Raw genomic sequence first — 24,817 nt, 5'->3', positions numbered from 1 at the left:
ACATGCTCAGATTCCTCTGGGAACTGTTATCCTGCTCATACAAATCCAACTCACTAAAACTGACAGTTGTGCACTGCTCTTTTTTCTTAAAGGATTAACAGGGGGAAAAAAAAATGAAAGTATATTTCAAGAGGCATGCTAACTGTGAGATTAATCAGTGCTGCTAGAGGATGAGGTATATGCTGAGATTCCACTCTGTTTTTCATGTCTATGACTAGAATAAGAGAACTTCCAAGAGACTATTTTTTCAAACTGCTTTGTGTTTTTAAAAAGATGAGATAGGAGAAAAACTGAACTACCAAATTATCCTTAGAGAGCAGTATATGGAAATAACTCCTAAAGACTTAATACCTCATAAGAAACATACTGATGACGATTTCAGATTCGGGTATACATAATATAGATGTAGGTTTGTGTATGTATACTTTCCAAATGTACAAATGTAATGCTTTTTAAAACATTTGATCCCGGTGAACCTCAGCTTTGAAGAACTAATAAATAAATAAATAAAAGCAGTTTCATCCCCAAAAAGGAAGTCTCAAAGAACATTTGAGGTAGAATTCATTTGCCTAACTTCAGCCATCTAGAAACTACTGGGAGAGCCATGGATTAAAAAAAGGTGATTCATCCTGTTATTGTGAGTATAAGAGGGAGCTTACACATTTATCTCAGATTACATACCCTACTTTGAGGCAGTTAACGTGAGATAAAATACCTCCGATGTCTAAGTAATAAGACTTGCTAAAAAAAAAAAATCAAACACTTCAAAATTTTAAACCTGACAGCTGAATGGAAAACATACTCTGTAATTTCTGTGATAATTTCCTCAGAGGAGTACGGAGTCTACGTTGGGCAGTTAATACAATTATACAAATCAAGCTTCATGATATAATTACAATAAGATCTAACCAACACACTTAACTTAAAGGAAGTGAACTGTTTCTTTGGATAATACTGTATGTAATTTAGTTAGGAAATGAAGATGTTTCACAGTTTTGGTCCTAGATATAGATTTCTGCTACTGCTAAGTAAACTCCTTTCTAGGTAAACTGCAGCAGCTCCTCCATTTCTAAAAGAGTTTAAAATATATGTTATTTCATTAGGCAGTGATTTCAGATGTACAAATGAAAAACAACAGATCTGACAACATTCCAAAACATGCTACTGTGAAAAAGCAGTGGTTTTCCCACTCTTTACTGTGAGAGGTAAAAAGAACAGGAGATGTCCCATTTAACACTCACCTAAAGTACTTGGACAATGAAGAAAACATTTTGCATTAATTCTAATATACCAGGCAGCACAGAAACCACACTTGTGCTTACTAATGTAGTTCAAACAGCAGAAGCTAAACCAACACTTCTTGTCCCCAAAAAATCATGTTTTCTTATTTCCTTCAAGACTATGCAAAACAAAAAGAAGATTCAGGCCATATCTTAGGAAAAGTAGAAGCTAGTAGAATTAGATTTCTAAAAGTGAAGAAGTACATCCCCCATGTCAAAGACTTTACAGAAGTCCACGTAGATGACATCAATCGGTCTTTCTTTGTCAACTGATGCAGTCACTCCATTGTAGAAAGCCACCAGATTTGTCAGGCATGATTTACCCTTGATGAAAGATGAGTCCATTATCTTTGCTTGCAGAGATACAGTTGTATTTACAAATATAAAAATTTGTAGTTCATATTTCACAATGGAGGAAAACAAAAAAACTTCACAGGACCCCCAGATTACATACTAACTAAACCAAAATAATATAGAATGCTAACCACTAGAAAAATGAAAAGTATAACATATATAGGAGGAGGGAAATCTATCAAGAATGCAATTTTTAACTGGGTCCCAATTATGCTAAGCAAAATGTGTGGTACCTAGACAGACACACATTCAAATGGCCAATAAGTACACCACAGAGCTCAAGGAAAGAAGAAAGGACCTCAAGACATTACCTTTCCTATTTACACTGAAATCCTTTTTTAATTATGCTAAAAGAACAGAGAAAAGACCAGAAAAGTTAAGCTGATCCTATTACTTTACAAGTAGTTAGTTTCTCAGGATGAGGTCTATACAGATGTAGAATGTAAACTTATAAAGTTCTTATAAACTTGTTTTAGCTACAGACACAAATAAAGTGGAAGAATAAATGTTTTTCAGACTAAGTCAAACTAGATATAGTACAAAAACTTGCAACACTTGTGAAACACAGATGCATACAATGTGGCTTACCAAGTTTGCAGATGGATAACAGATATTAAGCATGGGAAAAAAAAAAAAAAAAAAGAGAGAAGGAAATAATAATAATAATAAATAAATTAAGCCATTCAAGTTCTTCCAAAACAGATTACACAGGAGGAATTTTGTAAATTCAGATTACAATGGAAAAAAAGCTTGCACTTTTCTAATTAAATGCATAATCATGGATGCAGATCCATGTTAGCAGTGCTAAATGGCTTCTGCTTTAATGAGCCATTTGAAATGAAATGGTTGCCTGCAATTAGACATCTGCAGTCCAAGGACAGCAAGCCAACTATATAGTCTCTCTGCCAGAATTACAGTTGCACTCCCCAGCAGGACAATGATGCGAATGGATAATTGTAATTATAACATATACATCCCTTGGTGTTCTGTGGCTTGAAAGAGTGTGAACAAGGGCTCTTAATACATTTAATTGCTGGCTGCTAATAAAGGGTTGTCAAAAAAGAACCATTTTTTTTAAATGTATTCCAATTCCATTAAACATCACAAACCAATGTCACTAACTACCCACCTGAGGAAACTGCCTCTTACCCTACTGACAATCTAGTCAAATATCCTTGGTGTTCAGCAAGTTGCAAGTTGCTATGAAAACAAGTTGAAGAAGCTGGAGACAACAGAAACATTGTTATTCTAGAGAGTTTAGCACGTAACTTCTTGCTGCATTCACTTTGTAAAACCTCTTTTTTACACTGAAACTTGAACAAAGATCCCAAATAATTTTTTGATATATTACTCTCTAGTTACAAAATTATTGTATCAGAATATTTCATATATCAAAATGGACATGGTTTAGTAATAGGACTTCATAGGTCAGACTGATGGTTGGACTTGATGATCTTGAAGGTCTTTTAAATGATTCTATGATTCAATGTTTCCATTCCCTCACACGAACAAGAGAAAAAATGGAATTGAACAGTATTTTTCTCAAAAAGTGCTTTATTATTCAAACTCAATACAGAAATTGTAGCTACTTTCTCAGACAAAACACTTCTCTCAACTGGTTAAATAATAAGTAAAGAAACATAGGACTTAATTACCTTCAAGATTTTATTTTTCATTCAGAGACATTCAACTCTGCAATTCACTGCGTGAATTCTAGAATGAATATTTTACTGTTTTCCATGTGAGTGCTATATATTCTGAATACATACTGAAAATACATACTAATTTTACCATAAGTTCTGAAACGAGAAGCCTCAGCTGTCCTCTGTGAAAACCTACTCAGTTTTTAATATCTTTCATTAATGGTACTGACAAAATAAGTGAACACATCATGAAGACCTAAGTAATAGTTCTTCCAAGTCTGTGCACCAGTCATCATCTACATGATGATGCACATTGTGATGTATCTAATTTTACATTAGGTAAAATTTATTTAATATAATTGCTTTTCTACATTGGAAGGACTAGACTAAGTTGAAACTGGTATTTTGTACTTCTTGAACCTTTGTTCAATTACCTAGACATGCCACTTAACTAATTTGTGGGATCCTCTTAAATACTTCTCTCAAGGTGAGCCAAGCAACTGAATTTGCAAAATTTTAGGGACCATAGGAAAAAAAAAATATATATATATATGTTTGTATTCTGTATCACTACAATGAACCTTTAAGCATCTGGATCTCAGATTAGAAGCCACATATCCTAAACAACTCTGTATGCAAATGCACTTTTCAGACCTCCATTCATCTGAGCCAGTATTCTGATTCAGCTAGCCAGTAGCAACTGCTCAAGACAAAAAGAAACACTGCCTTTTATTAAGGAGACTTAAATATCTGAGAAAGTGTGAAACCTCCATAAAGCAGAGCCTGGAACCCTTTTCTCCTCAAAAGTCCTCAGCCTCCCATTTGTAAAACATTTTCCTTTTGATAATTTTGCCTACAATTACCTATAACATAGAGAAAACTCCTTTGACTGGCAGATGGAGGTCTGGCGAAATATCAGAGAGTAAGTCAAATATTACTAGACATCTATGTGTGGGTGAACAAATTAAGTTATTAGACTCTAATCTCCTAATTACATAAACTATTTGTTTTCCAAGTGCTACCTAAGAACTGTCAAGATACAGTCATACTATTCTTGTGTGAGAACTGTGTTCAATTTAAATGAACATTAACAGAACCTAAAGCAATATAAGAGGAAAAGGATTAGTATTTGAAAATTCTGGACAAAAATTCACATTTTTCAGATCTTCCAATTTCCTTTTTTTGTTGTTGTTTTTCAGTTGAGAGAAGAATATGTGAGGACACCTACAGCTTTGTAGGTCGAAAGCTAACTGGGCTTAAAAATGCCAAACATAAACATCATGCTGGGTATAAAAGACCAAAAATACTGAATATTTTCATAATTTTATGTTCTCTTTTAAAGCTTACTGTTCAAACATGCTGAAATTATTTCTGTATATTGACTATTTACTACCTACAGCACGCTTACTAATTTTCACCAGTTAAAAAACTCATCTTCATTTAAAGGTGCTTCAGTCATCAGCAGTTGCCTGTGATTCTCCTGCTGTCTACATAAGCAATTATGGATGTTTACACTCTATGTTGTCATACTTCATTCTTTCTTTGTATGCCCATATGAACTGCATATTTATTATCAAAACACAGCTTCAACCAATTCATGAGGACATGATGCAGTTAGTTCTTTTAAAGCATAAAAAATAAAGCACCACTTACAGAAGCTATCCCTTTTCATCGACTCCCATTAACTGCTGGAATATCATTGACATATTGCTACAAAGCAACCGATGGTGTATTTCACACAGTTGTTCTTCATTTCCTATTAAAAGTGCAGAGCAGCCAAGCAGAACTATATTTAATGAGGACTGGATGTCTTCTTTGGACATTGTTTTCATAAGGGGTTATTCAGCATGCAACAGTTATTTCTTGAATCTGTCTATGGGGTAGAAAAGTGCTGTAATTAGTAAGGCAGTTTTTTTCTTGTAATGGCTCAAAGTGAAATAGTCACTTTCAAGCAAAGCAGAATAAGAAAAATGATCTCAGATAGTGTGATTTTTTTCTTCTGTTTTCTTTTCAGCATTCATTAGTCCTAGTTAGAACAGGACACAGGAGAAAAATTAAAATTCTAATATCCAACTGTAGCTTTGTCTGCAAAGATCTTTGTTTTTCTAACATTAATTGAATACATTTTTCACATATTAAATGGAAAATACAAAGCCAAAAATATTTTTAACTACATTATTTTTTTACTGAAGTTGTTAATAGAACAACCCTAGCAAAGACTGACATTTTCCATTATATATCTGTCAGGTGCACAAGGTTTAATTCTATTCTTAACTGTAATCAAATTATTTGATAAAATTTCCTGATTATAGCAGTGGAATTTTTGTGTTGATATTGTTACATAAAATAAAGAATTTTCATTCTTCTCTGAACAGTATTTAGCATTTAAAACATTTAGATATATTTTAGCTAATTATACAGATAGCTAGCAATACACTGAAAATGGTAAACCATTTAATCATACAGAACTCTGGTCCAACAGTGTGTTGTAATATTCTTTGCCAAAGCAAAGCGGATAATGTTTTAGGCAAAATCCAAAGGTATTCCACAAGAATCCATGAGGTTAATTTTTTTATCCTTTTGAAGAAGGTACTGCCAGGTACACAGCTTCAGCTATTCAAAAACTATGACCCAAAACTACCCATCTAAGTTCATTCTACAAGCACTTTTTCTGAGATATATCTGCATTACATTTAGACACAATTAGTCATAGTTTCAAGTAACATCTTCACACATTGTCGTAAGGGGTGTTGTGTATAGGGGGATAGTTGATTTCTACTAGAAATTTCTACTTTAATGGTCATAATTAAATAAGCAAATGAAAAATCTGCATACAAATAATACATATTTTAAAATAAAGCCATAGAAGCACCAGCCAATTGCTCTCTTCATAGAATCATAGATCATCTGGGTTGGAAAAGACCTTTAACATTGCCAAGTCCAGCCATCAACCTGACCTACCAAGTACCATCACTAAACCCTGTCCCTGAGTACTACACCCTCATATCTGGGGTTCTTAACATCTGTATCTAGACTTGTGCCTGAAGAATAAAGTAGATGTCTGGACCTTATCCATTGAGGCAAGCCACATTTCAGTATATATTAAATGGACTTCTTATACAAAACTGATTTCAGAAAAAAAAAAAAAAAAAAAAAAGAAAGAAAAAAAAACTGGCCAACCATGACCATGTAGTTCTAATTTTGCTATATCTCGATCATAGATTATTACACTCCAGAAATCCACTGTTCTTTAACTTTGTTTGCTGAAGTTATTCCATTAAATCTCAACTCTGGTTTTTAGAAGTATGAACCTCACAATTATAGGGTAAGAACTGAAAACATACATACATCTCAATGTTATTAAAAAGAGACCCAAAATGTAAATCTACATATTTACATACAATTAATATATAAAAGCCTACAAATAAATCATCACTACTCTTCATATTTTTGTTAAAGTACATATTTTACATTTTAAAATGTGTATGCTTCAAATTGGCAATATTCTCTCACTGGTTTCAGTCACTGCCAGGTTCTTGAAGAAGTTAAGTCATTAGTTCAGTGAACTCTTTGTGAGGTTTGTGAGGTTATACATATACACATTTGCTTTCTGAACATAAAGAATTCTGGTTCTGCAAAGGCAAGTTTCTTCAAATCATGACATGCCTGAAGACAGTCCAGTCCTGTGCAAATCAGATTTCAATAAAAACATTAGTTTCAGATATATTTTTGAGACTGAGTCTATAGATCATGTGTGTACAGTTAGATTTACACCACCTTTCTCATGCTTTGTGATTCAAATTTGTATTCATTAATCACAGGTTAAAGGTGGCAACAAATTCAAGCCAAGCTAGGGAGCTGAAGGCATGTTATGAATATCAAAGAAAACAGTTTTTTTGATTTTTTGTTTGTTTGTTTTGTGTTTTTGTTTTGTTTTGTTGTTCTTTCTGTTTTGTTGGGTTTTGGTTGGTTGGTTGGGGTGGGAGGGAAGGAGTATTTTACACAAAAACAAATTTTAAACAGGGACATGTCCCTTCTGATCACTAACTGCCATATGAAATATCATAATTTAAGAAATTAATAGCAATAGAAGGTATGTACAGAAAAGGTATTTAATTCTTATTTTGAAATGTTCTGTAATTTTAAATACATCTCAGTTGGTTGATAGCCAATTAGAAACTATTCCTCAATATCTGTATCACAGACATACAACCACAGCACCACTACTATCAGTTACACATCTGCCAAGTGCTGAAACTACAGTTGTTATGCATGATAGTTACATGTACCGTCTCTGAGTGGGTATTAGAATCATTTGCAACACTGTGTGAGTGAATGTGTAAAGCAGTAATAATGTTAAATATCTCAAAGCTATTAGAACACTACTATAAAAAATAAATTTTTGAATCAGAAGACATTACAACAGGTCTGTATAAATGAAGGAACATTGAAAACACTAGCACAAATGCTCAACTGAGACAATGATAACTTGTCTTATTTTAAAGCCTTATTTTGCTAAGGCTTTAGGTTTTAGGGTTTTTATTATTATTATTATTTTTACTGGTTTAGGTTTTTTAGGGAAAAAAAAAAAGACATTTTCATAGTAACAGTTCACAATGTCACATTTAATAGCCAAACTAATCAGTCTTTTCCTTTCCTTTTCTACCCCACTTCTCTCTTTTATCATACTGTACTAGTAACGTTCAAGAAATAGCCATCAACATAGATAGTAGTAAAGTGAGTCTTAAAAGCTTTATACATAACATTAAAAATAGCTGGCATAATTTTTTAAAACAGAAAAAAAAAAAAAAAAAAAAAGGAAGAAGAAGAAGAAGAAGAAGAAAAGGAAGATAATATGAATAAACAATCTCAGCCAGCTCTTCTGTGAACAGACATCATGAGATGGGTAGAGGATAGAAAAAGCAACAGAGGAAATGTGTTAGAAAAGGAGACCCACTGTTTCCCAGATGTAATACAAGCACAGAGGTCTCAGAAATATGAAAATTGTGATGAAGCAAAGAGAGGCCTGACTGAATATCCCACTGAGGAAATGGCTGCCTCATCAGTTTGAACTTCCTGAGAATTCACACAGGAGAGATGCCCTAACTGTATAAAAAACAATTCAGTTGCAACTCTTACTGCCTTCCATACCAGTTAATCACCTAGGAGACACAAATCCATAGGAAACAAGGCTTCCTTACCGCTATTGCTCAAGGTACTACTTATTGTAACAATGGAATGAAAGTAAAATCAGTCATGCAGCCAAGTTCACACCACTGGCAGCAACAACAGTATATCCATTTTGTTACTTTAGTGCCAACTCTTAATGGTTTAAGCAGAAGATAAGAAATAGAGCAATTCTGTATGTTATTTTTGGAATGCAGAAGCACACCTAGGTATTGCCAGAAGTCCAATGGTTCATAAAATCTAAAACTTGCTGTGGGGTAAAGAAAGTTCAGATCATGCAAAATTCAAGCTGTGAATATATATGTTGACAAATGCATGCTAGTCAATGCTCTCACAGGCGATTCTCTGTCTAAACTGCCATCAATAATTACATAAGCTCAATATGTCTGTAAAACAGAATTTGCTTTTAGTATAATAAACATTTATAAATGATATCCTGTGTTTTCAGTTTCAGATTAGACACAAAGTCATAGGGATTCTTTTCTCTTGGTAATTTGTTTACAGAAAGCATCTTCTCCAAGTTGAAATACTTAGTTATGAGTTTTGTCTTTTTCAAATATTTTTATTAGTACATTTTTATTTTACATAAAATATCTCCAGTGAGAAGGAAATAATATTTCAGTGAGAATATATTTTAATGTTTTAAAAAATAAAGTTATTTCTCAGATTTCCTTGGGGTTAAACAGTTTGTGTCTTTATTCCTATTATTATTATCATCATAGCCATTATTATTACATAGATATAGAATTTTCAGATGAAAGGGGATCACTGAGGCATTAGAAACTTCTTTCAATAACTGGTGGTTCTGGTGAGAACTCAGGCCATCTCCAGGTCTGGGTCTATTATAATCCATGGAGATGTTTACTGTGCAATATTGCTGAGAAGGCAACAGCACTTAAGAAATGCCTACAACAGAATTCTGTCACTTCTAGTGGCCAATCCACCAGCAGAAGTGTAAAACAGACTCTCAGTCTGGTTTATTCATTAATCTTCTCTTTACCTCATTAGAAACATCTGCATTTTTTCAAAAAAAAAAAAAAAAAAAAAAGGAAAGAGAAAAAATCCTGCTCGTCTGTAGAGAATAGGAATCTGAAGAAAAGCCAAAGCAATTATTAGTAATGTAAGCATTTAATTGCAACACATGCTGAAATTCAGCTCTCCAAGGAGGAATACTATATTTGCAGTATCAGTGTGTTTTCGTGTTTAATTCCTTTGTTTAAGAGCATGAAGATAGGCTTGTGCAATGTAGTACATTTTACTTAAAGCTACCAGTATTCTAGCCATTTTCTGAAATGCCAATATGTAGAAAAGAGGAAAACAGATAATCTCAGTTTCCTGACTATCATCTTATTAAAGAAAATTAATAAACAATGATAATGCCTAAGAGAAAACAAGTAAACCTCCAAAAGGAAGTCTCACCTTTCAAACACAGTAGCTTAAAAAGGAAATTCATTTTAATTATTTTTTTAATTGGGGATTTCTTGTAAGTTTCATCAAGCCATTGTGAAAACATATCTTTCAGTTCTGCATCCTGGATCCAAACTAATGGGTATTTAATTAATACCCATTAGTGTTCCATGAACAACTGGTACATTATGGCCATTTAATTACAAATGATTATATTTCCCTGCACATTGTTTATATTTATCAGAATAACATATAAATAATGTATCTACCAATCACCTATCACCCAATTATTTCAATTTCCTTCAAAATAAAATCACTAACTTTCACAGCAAACAAAACCTAAGAGTATGGTCATAAGCCAGCAGTGATGTAACTGAAGATTTACTTCTAGTCACATCTATTGCCTACTGAATACATATCTTTGTGAAAACAGTTCATCTCTACTACCTCTAGAGCTTCAAAAAATCATTGAATAGATAGACAAACAGATAGATAGAACAGATAGACAAACAGATATTACTAACTCTGTACAGATAACACTGCTCAAAAACCTACTCCAAGTATCCGAATTACATCATTCAGTAGGTATGGCATAAAACTAGATTTAAATATTTGCAAAAAAAAAAACATACTAGAGAGAGAGGGGGGAAAAATAGAGGTATGAAAGATGGTAATTATTTCAGTAGGTTTACAAGCCTGAGATAGGAATGCATCCCAAATAAAGCACTGAAAAAGAAAAGGAACATATGCATATCATACCTTTTATTTGTTTATTTATTTAATTATCGTCCTAAGCTATGCAGTAATTTTGCTCTAGCAAGAAACTAATCATTAAAAAATAAACTATGCACCTGCTACTTCTTGCTCTCACTGGCCCACTTTACAGCTCTGCAGGCAATAGAAGCAATGTACGTGGCACACCGAGGTAGCAGAACTGAAACTGTTTGGACCACAAAAGAATATATACCTTACATTTCTGAAATTACTTTGTACTTTACCACCCTTTCCCTTCTTTTTTTTTTTTTTCCTACAGAATGCAATATATGCATGTAACATTTTTTTTTTATTAAAGGTTAGCATATAGTATACTTGTAAATGCTTAATTTTTAGGAAGATTACTTCTCACATCAGATTTTAAGACAACTGAAAAAAGGATTCCTGTCTTGCAATTTGGTCTTGCAATTTACTTTCTCTGATGCTCTATATACAAACCCTCCTTTCCTACACATACATCTGAAAACTATATATATTAACAATAATTTCCCCTACATTGTAAATCTGGGAAAAATCACTGTGATTTTAAGGTAAACTTTCAGTTAGTGATTTATGGGTAGCTTTTATAAAGAAACCAGGGCATCAAGTTTAGCATGGTGTACAAATGGCTAAAGACAATCTACTGTAGTCACTCTGGACAACACCTACATTTCTGTATTGTTTGATACACACAGAATGTTTATGTCCTTTCCTGCAAGCATCTTTTGCTGAATAACTGAATGGAAGTTCTTGCAGAATAACAGTTACTAGAAAAGTATGGATTTTAGTATTGTAGAGAGAAAAATAGTGAAAGCTATTGTTAGTAGTGCAAAGAAGAAACTCTTAATAAAGTTGTGGGTTTTTTTCTTCATTTTTGGAAATAATATATCTGCTCACAGTATACTATAAACATTAATAATTTTTACCAAGTGTCAGAAGGAACATTAAAGTGTTTACCTTTAAAAAAGCTTAATAATTAATCACAAAAGAAAAGAACTGAAGAGCAGAGCCATATAGCCAGAATTATCTAGTACAACAGTATTATCCAGTAAATATTAAATGTTTAAAGATGCACATGGATACCAGAAGATACTGAAATTCAAACTGAAGACAGGGTGGCATTTATATTTATTCAGTAAAACTGAATAAAACAATTTAATGTATTATGACACACCTATTCAGGCACACTAGAGAAATCCCAGTTGGGATAAGTAATTAAACCTGAATTGAAAAGTATAATAATTTAATGAATCAAACCTTTTAACAACAACAAAGAACTACCTCCCCAAATCATATCAAAACAGCTTGAGCTTGATTATGAGGGGAAAAAAAAAAAAAAAAGACCACATACATTATGGTGGAAACGATGACTAGCTGGAAAGTCAATGGACTATTTAATGGAAAATCATCTGTTTCCAGATTTTACTCCACCACCATTACATTCCTCCAATGAGCCATTATCTGGTAGAGGGGGCCTTAATTTTCTGGAAGAAAATTTCCATGCATTTAGCATAGCTATTTTTATAATAATATGCAATCACCCCCTCATAAGAAATTCCAACTACAGTATATGCTTTCCCAGCATGGTACCTCAACTGCACAGTGAACTCAAAAGATTTAATGTTATCCCCATTACTGACTGTTGAAGGCTTCATTATCTAACCTTGGACTACTTGATAGCTCATACTTAATCAGAAATATTTTTCTCCCCTACTTTGTCTTCCCAGAGGGCACTACTCTACTAGAATAAGACACAAACAGATATACATGAAAAATATGTTCTTACTAGTTAGAGACCTCTAGGTCTGATGTGTTGAACGAGTATTGAAGTGTATTTGTTGTTTTTCTTTTTCTTAAGCAATCCTTGGATTCTTGCTGTTGTCCAGAGAATGAGAAGAGATGTTGAAAAAACAGCATCACAATAAATTAGCCTATGTAGATTTAGCTTACCATCTCCTGCACTGTAGTCTCTAGCTAATCTGAAATGCTATTGAACTTCATAAACATTTTTAGTATTTTAAACAGTTACAATCTTATCAAAAGAAAAGACTTGGAGCTTTGTCAACTCTTCTGACACATGAAACTACTATCACTTTTAAGAGTTTGAAAGTCTTCCCTCGTTCTCTCCACCTCTGCCAAGAAATAAACTGCTCTGTTGCACAGAGTGCAACATGAGAGGAGATAATTTTTTCAGGTCTCTATAAAATATAGGTTGATTTGGACAGATAACGAGTGAGCATCTTTACTAAATGGCATCAAGAGTAAAGTAGTGTAGGGTGCTACAGTTTCTAATATGGTTATTAACTTTGTTATTTAAGTTCTACTGGATTAATTGCTCATTATTTCCTTCAGGTGGTAAAATCTGCAAGAGTCCACAACAATTAAAATAGAACACACTGCTGGAAAAATTGAGATAGTATCAACAGCTGATGCTCTGGTAACAGCCTTGAAAACAACAATATTCTTTTATATTAGGGGGGTGAAGGGGAAACCAAAAAAAAAAAAAAAAAGTAATGTTATTTACTTACAGCTTTGACAATACAAATATATTGTCAGTACATTTTTACTTAGCTTATCAAAAAATGTTATCATCTTGGTGTGTATGCAGTCACCGATTCAAGACAGGACACCAAAGAAATATGGTCCATATTAAAAAATATTTATTTTCTCAGAGCCATAGGCAAGGCAGATTACAACTGTAAATCCATTATTCTAAAGTCAAAGAACAATAACATAAAAATTGTGTGCAGGTCTGTATGAGCAAAAAACCCAAACATATCAGAAAAAATTTATCATTATTATTTAAGCACGGACATTTAAATATGTGAGCCAATCATCTAGGCATTTCTTTACTAATACAGTCTATGCAGATTTTAAGGACAAATTCCAGTATTCTTCCTCTACTGATTGAAAAAGAAATATAGACTATTACTAAACATCTAAATTTTACATAGATTAAGTTAGGAGAGGTGAATTCCACACATAGTGTTAAAGTATCTTCTTCATTAGGAAACATATATGTACTGTTCACTCTGAAGCACAGGCAAAGGATATTAAACTCATTCTCTGGGCAGTTTATCTGCAAGCAGAAACAAGCAAAGTCTTTCACCACCATGAAAGAACATGTCTGAATGTGTTAAGCCACTATTTGGTGATTTATTAGACCACTAGCTACTCATGGAAAGGCTCTGGATGGTTTGCCACCCTGTCTTCTGCAAGGTTGCCTGTTCAACAGCTACATAAGAAGGATATCTCTGAGAAGAAGAAGGTAGCCTCTGACTACCACCAACACTGTTTCTTAAGAGAAGTACTTAACGTTATCAGTTAATACACAGGGTAGACAAAGCTCAGCTTGTGATTTTCCTTATCTTAAAAATCTGCAAGCGAGCCAAAATCCTGAACAGAGCACAAAATTATTAGATTTTTCAACGTTTCTTTTTGTGGTGTGCTTATCATTTAAAATATTGGACCCATTTAAATTTTCAGTACTAGTAAAGTTTGTTTGCTATGGACATAATTATGTCTGTATGACTAGATGTCTATAACGGGCAGTTACTTTGACTATCTAAAAAAGATCTCCAAATGTTTTACAAACATCTAACAAAAACACATTTTAGTGTCTTTCAGAAGAGATGCAACTATCACTGTATTTTTTTCTTCTACTGCATGAATTCACCGGGTGTTTTGATATTAATATTAGTCTGATAATATCATAATTGATATATTCTGACACATCTGTGCTTGTATGAGATGAAAGTATTCTGTTTGAGACCACACTATATTTAATGAAGCTTTGTTGTAATCTGAAAAATTCACATGCTCATGAGGATTAAAATTAGGAAGCGATGCAGATGCTTCTCCCGAAGCAGAAAGGTAACTTCTAGAAGAAAAACAAGACTCTCTTTCCAACTATTTGATGTCTGTGTGATTAAGCTACAATTCTTATTCAAGAATATGAGTACTGCTTTCGCTTTCATGGCTCTAACTTTTAGAGAGATGTGGGTTTTGGAGAGATTCCCTTAGATCAAATAGCGCTTTACTGGAGATTAATCTCTCACAGGACAGACATGAGTTATCTATACATTAAAGACTGTAAGATAATTGAAGTTGAAGAGACCTCAGGAATTCTCTAGTCCAACACTCACTCAAAATACTGTCAGCTCTGAGGTCAGATCAGGCTGAGAACTTTACTAGATCTTGAAAACCTCCAAGAATGGAAACTATACAACCTCTCTGTGTAATCAGTTCCATGGATTTACTGTCCTCATGATTAAAAAGTTTCTTCTTGTATCTAGGTTGGACCTCCCTTCTTTCAATTTACATCTTTGTCTCTAATGCTCACACTATGCACTGCCAGAAACAACTTGACTTCTTGATAACAACCTTCCAGGCGTTGGGAGGCTAATGTTAGGTCCTCATGAGACCTTCTTTTCCCCAGGCTAGTTCCCGCTCAGCTTCTTTTCACAGTGCAAGCACTCCAGACCCACCATCTTGCCCTGACCATCTTTTTAGCCCTCCACTGAAGCTGCTCCTGTTTATCAAGGTCGTTCTTATACAAAGAAGGTACTGCATATGTTCTTTTCATGCCTCCAAATGTACAAATGTAACATTTGAAATGCTTCAATAATCTGAGTGTCAAGGCATTTTGTTCAATTCCCTATTATCTCCATAAGAAAGTGCATACTTTATTGGTTTTATGCGCTATTACCTATCGCTTCCAAACAGGTAAGTCAAAGAAAACATGGGGGGAGAGGGAATAGAAGATTCATAAAAGAAATCATAACAGTAACTTTTACACTATTAAAAAAGTCCTGAAGGAAAGCTTCTCAATATCTTCCAAACATTTTACATTGAACTGAACTTAGCCAAATCTAAATCACCTACCTGTAATAATGCAAAATGTCTCAAAAATTAGGCAAAATTACCACAACGTATGGAACACAAAGAAAACAATACTTTAGCAGTTCTGGAAAGTCAAATATATCTCTGCAAATGAAGAGATAGGAACACATCATCTCAGGGAAGAGCTCACTCTTTAGGAGCAAGTCATTATTAAGTCTCACGTTAGATCCAGTTGGCTAGCTGTTGCTAATTTATGTTCTCAGAAAAGCCCTTAAGTATTTTCCCCCAACAACTTTGATACCTAGTGTTCAGATAATAAAGATTCCCTCCTGATAATGATTTACCTCCCACTGCTCTACTGATGGACTTTCTCCCTTGATCTTACTTGCAAATCAATAGTAGTCCCCAACATTCTGATTCTAACCAACAACATAAAAGAAATTTCATACAGATCATCTAAACATTTTGATTCCCAAGACTACTCTGGCCAATAGTAAAAGGAACATATGCTAATATCCAGAAGACAAAGAAAAGTAAATGGTGATATATGTAAAAATTTGAAAACCTACTTGTAGTATTTACTTCTAGAATCTCCTCCCTCATCTGATTTCATTTTCATAAATACATTTTTACTGAGACATCATCCTTATCAGTCTCTTGATTCACTGCTTTTTGAAATAATTTTAATATTTTTTAATGATGCAGGAGCTAACAAACCTTATTTTTATGAATTTTATTACATCCAAGCCAAACTTCAGTACCTATACAGTTCATTATAGCATTTCACATTTTATAGTTTCACTTTTTTCTTCTTTCATTTGTATATTTATTTGATGATCTAATCAAATTCAGAGTAACTTCAATAAAATTGGCAGCTACCTTGATTTTTAACCTAACAGCTGATTTCATTGAATGAACACACAATTTATGTGGGTGCAGAAAAGAACATAAATTTCACCTTTTTTTGTCTCTCTCTCTCTCTTGAAAAGCTCTAGTCACTAAAACCACCACAACATCATTCAGTGTTCATACACCTCCCGCAGTGATCAGCTCCAGGGCATATGTGTTGGGCAGCAGCACAAGGGATCACAGCGTGCAGGGGTTCCCTGCATCTAGGTTCTGCATCAGGAGCCAGCAGCCCTCATGAGGGTGGCTGATGAGGCTTGGGCAGAGCCAGGAGCACCAACCCTGTACAAAGGCAGTCCCTTGGGAGCACAAGCATCAGTGTGCGCGGCAGTTCATGCAGGAGGGCAGAAGGTGGGGCATTTTGTATTCTGGGAGCAGCAGAGGAAGGGGCCTTTTACTGTAACAAATGACGTCCACCTGCTGGTCTGAGGCTGAAACCCAGATGGAGGGGCCGCAACCTCCCCAGGTTCTATAACCTCCCTTAGATTCTCAGAAACTACAAAAATATATACGTTACTGTACTTTCCTATTCAAACTATTGTTTCTGTGTAATTTTATGTACATCATATTGGTATATGTACCTACAGTAGACTTTTAAGTTTATAAATATCACCATGTATATCACCAAATTAATTCCCTGTGCCTCTATACTTGCCAATACTTCAGGAGCTCAATCAATAGACCACAAAATAGTAAAAGCCAACACATTTCTGGGATGTAAAAAGCAGTATTACACTGCCAACTAGAAAACTAGTACCACTGGTACCACAACCACTGGTCAAAAGGTATATATAGATTTGCCAGGTTTCCCCAAGGAGTCCAGGACAGTCCAGTCAGGATGTCTGTGGATATCTGGATATCACCTTCTGAATTAGTCTAACAACTTAATGAAATAATTTGCCAGAAGTCCTCCAGCTGCTAAGTTGATGTTCCCTGCTTTCAATTCTAGATACACACTACTATGATACTACCTGCATAAGAACACCCTACTTCTAACACACATGTTAACAGGAAGTATTAATCACACTGTCCAGAGCAGGACAACGGACTAGGACAAAAATTACAAGTATTGTAACAAAAATATTTTTTTCAGTTTAAAGATCAATAAGTAAACGTTTCTTCTCAGCAAGAATATTCCTTCAGATACAGAGTTATTTTTATTTGGAATATGACTGCAAAATAATTCAAACTATGGAATTATGTCAGAATAATCGCCCTGTAGTATTTTAAGAAAACATAAGACTAAGAAATCCAAAACAGTCTAATATTATTTACTACTTACCATTAATTTTCAGGTGTAATTTAAGATTAGAACAGTGTATGAATTTTGTTATATATAATATCTACACTCTGCATAATCACAATAATTGCAAGTATAAACAGTCTGTAAAGAACCCATGTGTCACATAAAACCTTTTGAGGTAGAGGAGAGGTTATCTTTTACATAAGTAATATTGACCATAATCAAATCACTAGGTGTATACTATTTGCAAAGTAGAGATAAAAAGTAATAGTATTTTGTTTTTATAAATATTGAGAGAAATCTCATGCACAGAATATTCTTCTCAAAATAATACTTTTCCAATAGCATTTAACCACTAGGCTTGACTGAATGATTCTGTAGCATTAAGATGCATATATATATATTTGTATTAATATTTATTTCCAGGACATCACATAGCCCCTCATTTATTTGAAATAGTATACAGTCTTATCTCTGCTGCTTACGTACTACATATATTCTCAGGCCTTGGGAAATGGGAGTGTGAAGGCTATAAAAAGTGTAGTATCTGAAATCTCCAATTTACACCATGATAGTTGCATTTAGCACAGTATTTTTTCACCTAGTTCCCATGCTGAGTGTAGCTTGGGGCTGCAGAGGCCTCAAGTGCACAAACAAAACATATAATATTGAAAGCATATTAATTTTGTCTCCAGCCTGATGTGAAGGTACTCACATGCAGATTCAGGTTGATGCTTGAATATTTCTACATGCTGTTTAATGGCTCTGTATGTGCACTTGTGGCCACTGTATTCCCACCAGTCTGTTTAAGAGGAAAGTATATTCACTGCCACAATTCTAGCTAGAAGCTTGATTAAGCTGCCTAAATACAGGCATATAGCACCATCTGAAATATTCAAGGATACCTGAGACACACACAAAAGGTGGGCAGACATGACTGTGGACTTACAGGGAGACCTATGCTCTTCTGGAAGGGCAGGTGGAAGCCAGGAAAAATATCCTGTAGCATCTGGAAAGGCACTAAAATTGAGTCCATGGTATTGTGGACAGGAAATAGAGTTACCCCAAGATTAATTTAAAACAGTAAACATTTATCTTATCTGAATGAAAGTCCCAGTGAAGACTACATGTACTACATGAACCCATCTAAAATTAGAAACTGTTTGTTTCAGCTTAAGGAAATAAGAAAAAATGGATTTATAGGAAGAAGTAATATATTTTATTAGGCAAATCGATATACATCTGAAAATAGGAAAACATTCACTCACATGCCCTTCTATGTTTTTCAGCAGACAGAATGGTATGCCCAGAAGCTTGCTTATTTCCACCAGCTATGTCAGCCAGTCTAGTAATTAGAAAATATGAATCGTAACAGAAAAAGTAACACATTCTTGTTTTTCACAATGAATGGAGACAGACAGAGCTTACCAAACTATGGCCAAATTAAAAGCCTGAATATCCAGAGACATATTTACAAACAATTTTCACTCTTTTTCACTCCACTATAACTTACATTATTTAATTCACCATCAAAAACAAACAAACAAAACTCTTCAGTGTATTTGCATTACCATATCTAAGCTAAGCATGCATGTAGCAAACTAAAGGTTAGCCAAATTAAACACACACACTGATTTCCATTGGGCCATGATTTTACCTACAACATACCTTTCAACCTCACTGTTGAGTTGAGTACATACCAACCCTAACTAATAGGCAGTGCCACTGTGAAGCTGGGGGGCACACGGGGCTAAATTGCTGGTCCCTTCACTCCACAAATTGAATGACTTTTGTTGTGACGTAACTCATGCCTCCACTGCCACCATTCCACATCCTACAACTGTAACCTAATGATTTCTAGAGTTGTTCATTCCTGCAAGTAAGTCTGCTGACCACCAGCTTTGATTATGCTGCTCCTAAAAACATCATTCTTTAACTATAACAGCAAAGAAACAGAACAAAAGTAATAGTGCAATTTGTTTCACCTTTTGTGAAAGGTTACAATAAATATAGTGCATAAATAAATGATTACACTGAATTTCAAAATGCTTCTCTTATGACAATTATCTTCTTGGACGCAGGTGTTTATGGTATACTGGGTTACAGTCCCCAAACTTTAAATTTCATACAGTGCAGATACTTGCACATTTAATGAGTAAACGGACTTAAGTTCCTATTTCAAAAAATACCCTATGCTCCAGATAGTCTTACATACTACGTATGAATTTTTGTAGGTTGCACAAGCTCTGCCATGTCCCTACTTGCTGTTATGCTAAGAGTTCCCTCTATTACTTCCTAAAGATTTAGCAGGAGAGCTCTAACATACAAGCATTATATGTGTTACTATATTTATAAACTGCACACATCCTCAAACCACATCTGGATGAATCCTATGAAATCAGCAAGAGGCTGCAACAGGGGCGGTTCAGGTTGAATACAGGTTCTTCACCCACTGAAAGGGTGGTCAGGCACTTAAACAGGCTCCCCAGTACAGTGGTCACGGCACTGAAGTGCCGTGCTGGAGTTCAAGTGTTTGGACAACGCTCTCAGATACATGGTCTGGTTTTGGGGTGGTTCTGTGCAGACCCAGGAGTTTGACTTGATGATCCATGTGGTTTCCTTCTTACTTAGGATATTCTATGATTCTAAACCTTCCATATGAGAGAAGCTGCAATTTATTTCTGCTAAATGCTACATGACACTTGGGCATATCTTTCCTTCAAGGGCAGAATTGCAAGTTTCTGATAGATCTTGTCTCCTAAAATAGCAACAAAGACTACATGCAGGAGTCGAATATTTAATAATGCAATTAATTCTCAAAATAGCTGACATATTTCTAAAACATCTGACAGCACAAAATCTTGCATATTCCCTAAACCCATGAAGTTAACTGTGCCTAGGGGAGATTCCTAGCTTGTAATGCAGTAATAAGTAATTGTTTAGTGTTTTCTTTGAAGTACGCATTTGCTGCCACAGTGTTTTACTGAACACATCTCATCAGCAAATCCAGAAAATTCCTTTTGCTAAAGGGATAATTATAAAGCTGTCTACATAACAAGCTATCCTCTTTGAAGCTCTAAATCACAATTCAAGGCTGTCTTTCTGTAATGAGTATTTCTCTTTATTTTTATGGATTTTTTCACCCTCAGAAACTTAACAGCACCCTTTTCTCATCAAATCCTTCTGTCCAGTCACAGTGCCTGCTAGCAGTTACTGAAGTATTATTTAACTAGCTACCTCAAATATAACTGTTATTCTCAGTTGTTAGGTAGAGATAAGAAATTGCAGTCTCATAAATATCCTCTTGCTGTTAACAGAATTAAATGACTAATTTCTAACAAGTTATTCAACAAATTGGAAGCCCTCTTTATCTTCCATAAAATAACTTCATCACTAAATTAAAAAGATCACCATTTCAAATCACAAATATAAACATGTATGAAATAATTTATTATTCTAAAGAAATCAAAGCATACTCTAAGGAATTAGTAGGAAGTAAAGCAGCTGCAAGTTCTGTTAATGCCTCTAGATGAACACCTAAACTTCATTAAAGCACTAATTCAACAAGTGAAAATATCATACTTGCAATGAATCTATTTTTAATCCCCGAGTAACCATAGAAGTCTATTTTCCAAAAGGAAAACAAAATTGAATTTTAATAGAACTTTCTTCTTCACAGTGCAGAATTTGTATCTAGTGTAATAATGCAGCTATTTAAATCAGTTTGTACAGCCATTGAAAATCCTGACATTAAGGATGAATTGAGTCAAATAAAGTAAATTAAACTTCAGAAGAGTACTGAAGGAAAGCCCTTGATGGCATCATAAACATTTGCTTCATTTGGGAAGAAAGGAAAACAGAGTATTTTGTAGAACACTACACAAATACTTAAGAAATTGAGGTTCAGAACAAAATTAGATTAAAAAATAAAAAGAACCAGATATACAAACTACTGCTGTTACTAACAGTGTACATTTCCAGTTTTGCATCTCCCTGACTTCTTGAGACAGTAACTAAAAGCTCTATTTTAATATTGTTTGGTTAAAATCTAATCTCTTCCTTTACTGCTGTAGTATTTTGCTCACCTAACTTCGATCAAAACGCATCAGAGACACATAGATTGTGTAAAATTTCCTTGTGTAAAATGTTTTTTGAGCAGGGTATTGAACCTGGGAAATATATTCTTGTCTTTCATAGCAGCAGAAGAGTGCCCTCCATATTATTTACATCCAATTCTCTGATATGAAAGCTACTTTTCATTTTCATGAAAAACTTGAGTAAACTTTGGTTATATCATGGCAAAAAAATGACCCGCTTTTCTTAATTTCAGTTTCAGATGGGTCCTAAGCCTTTCCTCACCCTATTAATTTCTTCCAATCTTGTCTAGAATGGAAAAAAAAGTAAACTTTTCAACCGCATTAGCTTAATCAAATTAGTTTAACGTGGTTCATAAAGGTTTATCAAAAAGTAGGCCAAGTAGCTCTCGCAGATTTCAGGCTCTTTCACCTGATTACAGTTGACCATTTAACATTGTCTTTACACAACAGTCATATTCATTACAGGATTTTTCAACCATATTAATTTAATGTAACTGAAAATACACTATTGTTGTCCATCCACACTTAATGTCCTTCTGCCATTCTTTTATTTAACAATTCTTTGTCCTATCATTAAGTTCAATAATACTTCCCAGAATATTAAACTAATATTCCTGACCACAAAGCTGAAATGAACATTCTGATAAACTAGACTTCACAGGAGAGTCATGGGATTTGGATGTTGAGAGGCCACTTAGTGGAAGTTTTCTTACAATCAGAGGAAATGAACGAAGACTATATGTATTGAATATATGAATGTATTGGGTGTGCAAATATGGAGAACTATTTAGGTGAAATTACCTATGCTTTTACAAACCCAACATTATTCACTCTTTCACTTCCATTTCAAAATTCTAAGGCAATTATCACTTGCGCATTTTTACTGTATCATACAGAAGGACTGTCTGAGACAGCTCTTTGGTGGGAATGCACTGCATATACTTGTGACTGAGAAAAACGCATATATGTATTTTTCGTAGTGATTATTGCATGTTTTTTCAATTATGTATTTAAAGAAAACTTCCTTGGATCTACTCTCCTTATCCAAGAAAGACTTTTACAAATTTCAAATTTTTATTCATAAAAGCTTTTTTTTTTTTTTTTTTCCCTAGTTGGATGAAAATCTTATACACAGAAATATACCATAAGTCCATCCTGGATATGCAAAAAAGCCCTCAGTATTTAATAGCATTCGAAATTTTTATTGCAACTGGTTTCCACATGCTGAGAAATACATTCCACATTGGAGTGGAATTAAGCTTGAAAAACACATTATGTCCAGAAAACAAAGAATTTAAAAAAAAAAAAGAGAGAGAGAGAGCATAGAACAAAACCATTCTCCCTTCTGGGAGGTAGCCTACAAAATACATCTGACCAAAACTATTATTTTTCTGAGGAAACACAATATTGACCTGATCTATAGCATTCTTCAAGTATCACAGTGCTTTCCTGCACCTGCCGTATACAGCTACTAAAGTGAACATTAAAGCATGGAATTAATAATCTGAATAGAAAAAAGCACACTCCTTCCTACATAAGATGAAAGCAGATAGCTAAATCGAATGATATGCAAAAGCAATTAGTATGGAACAGTTTATGTTAATGAAGAAACTGAACTTGTTAGGTCATCTTAATTATAAATGCTAAGTTCTGACTTGAGGCATAGAACACTGTGGAAGATTAATAGTTGTACAGTAGAAGACTTCTGAACTGCTATCACTATACACGTTCTACTTTGCTTGGTCTGAATGATGACTGTCATATATAAATGCAGGAGTGCATTTATGCTGTTCTATTTTGTTGGTTTTTTTTGTTGTTTTGTTTTGTTTTCTTCTTTCTCAGTGTGCGCCACTTGGACAGACTTGACATTGAGTCAGGTATACCAAGGCAAAGTTTCCTGAAAATTGTGCACTATTCCTCTGTTTTACAGAATATCTTTTTATTAATACAGTACAGATGACAGCACTGTTAGAATTTACCAAAAATACTCAGTGATCATTTTTTTTTCTGTCTCGCAGGAAAATCTAATATTCAAATTTTTCTCCAAGCTAAATCAGAATGAACCCTTGCAAAACCAAAACTTTTTACAAACTAAAAGCTAGTTACATAAAATAAGTATTTTTATTTCATTCTAACTTTTTTAGCCTTACACTATAAATTTATTTTTCTAGAAGAAAAAATATCTCTTTTTATTCCAAGTCAAAGATTACCTCTGTTTCAGACTAGTTTCAGTCTCTCTACTTCTGAATCACAATCTGCAGCGTTGAAATACTTTCAAGGAAAACCAACAGAAGCACAAGTTTACATATGTAAATCTATCATCATACCTTTGCACACACCCACAAAAACACACTAAAAATCAACCCATTTGTAAAGTCTGAGAGGACAAAGAGTAGGAGGTGTTCCTGCCCATGCCAGGGGTTGGAACCAAATGATCCTTAACGTCCCTTCCAACTCAAACCATTGATCATATGATTCTATGATCATACAAAAAAATAATCAGAGCATTTTCAAATTCAAGACTGCTGAGATACTCAGAAAAAAAATCTTTACAGATTACAGAAAAAAATATAATCTTTTAACTGGCTTATTAAGCTAAACCACATGTGCACGCATTTCTGCTATATGTGTGATAGAGGTACAAATATAACAACACATTTAAATCGTTATTGTTACATTATAAAGATAAGTACTTTGATTTTCATTGGACCAATTAAGAAATATAAAAAAACCATCAAAAGCGTAAATGAAATCTATTAATATATTAGTAGTCATAATATGAAAGCCACTTCAAAAAAAGTAAATCACTGAACCTTCCTCAGGATTTCTATGTATCATATTAAAATCATCATATTCACACAGTTCTACAGTGTGAAAGTCACCAACTTAGACCTTACTAGAAATCATGCCTATTTGATTCTTATGAATAAATATACAAGCAAACCTTTTATCACAAGAAGCTTGTGTAAAGAAAATACGTATATACTCTGACACAACACACCCAAATTCATAGATACTGAAATACTTCCAGACTCGCCTGAGAGACAGAAAGAACAAAGCTGGTTGTTCTGTAGTTACTCTCCTACATCACAGAACAGATCTACT

At 34.1% G+C, this 24,817-nt stretch overlaps 1 protein-coding gene and 1 long non-coding RNA gene across 11 annotated transcripts in view; both read right to left on the bottom strand.

Annotated features, from left to right (window-relative positions):
• The window catches only part of GRIK2 (glutamate ionotropic receptor kainate type subunit 2), a 411,568-nt gene that overhangs the window by 221,432 nt on the left and 165,319 nt on the right, over positions 1–24,817 (bottom strand). The gene's annotated exons all lie outside the window — the stretch shown is intronic.
• LOC121067098 lies at positions 3,171–22,868 on the bottom strand. Its single transcript, XR_005818092.1, has 3 exons — positions 22,856–22,868; positions 7,567–7,569; positions 3,171–5,150 (listed from the first exon to the last, which is right to left on the bottom strand). It is a non-coding gene; the product is annotated as an uncharacterized LOC121067098 (long non-coding RNA).

Source organism: Cygnus olor, chromosome 3 (genome assembly GCF_009769625.2).
Source record: "Cygnus olor isolate bCygOlo1 chromosome 3, bCygOlo1.pri.v2, whole genome shotgun sequence".
Lineage (NCBI taxonomy): Eukaryota > Metazoa > Chordata > Aves > Anseriformes > Anatidae > Cygnus > Cygnus olor.
This window is presented reverse-complemented; position numbering and strand designations above follow the sequence as displayed.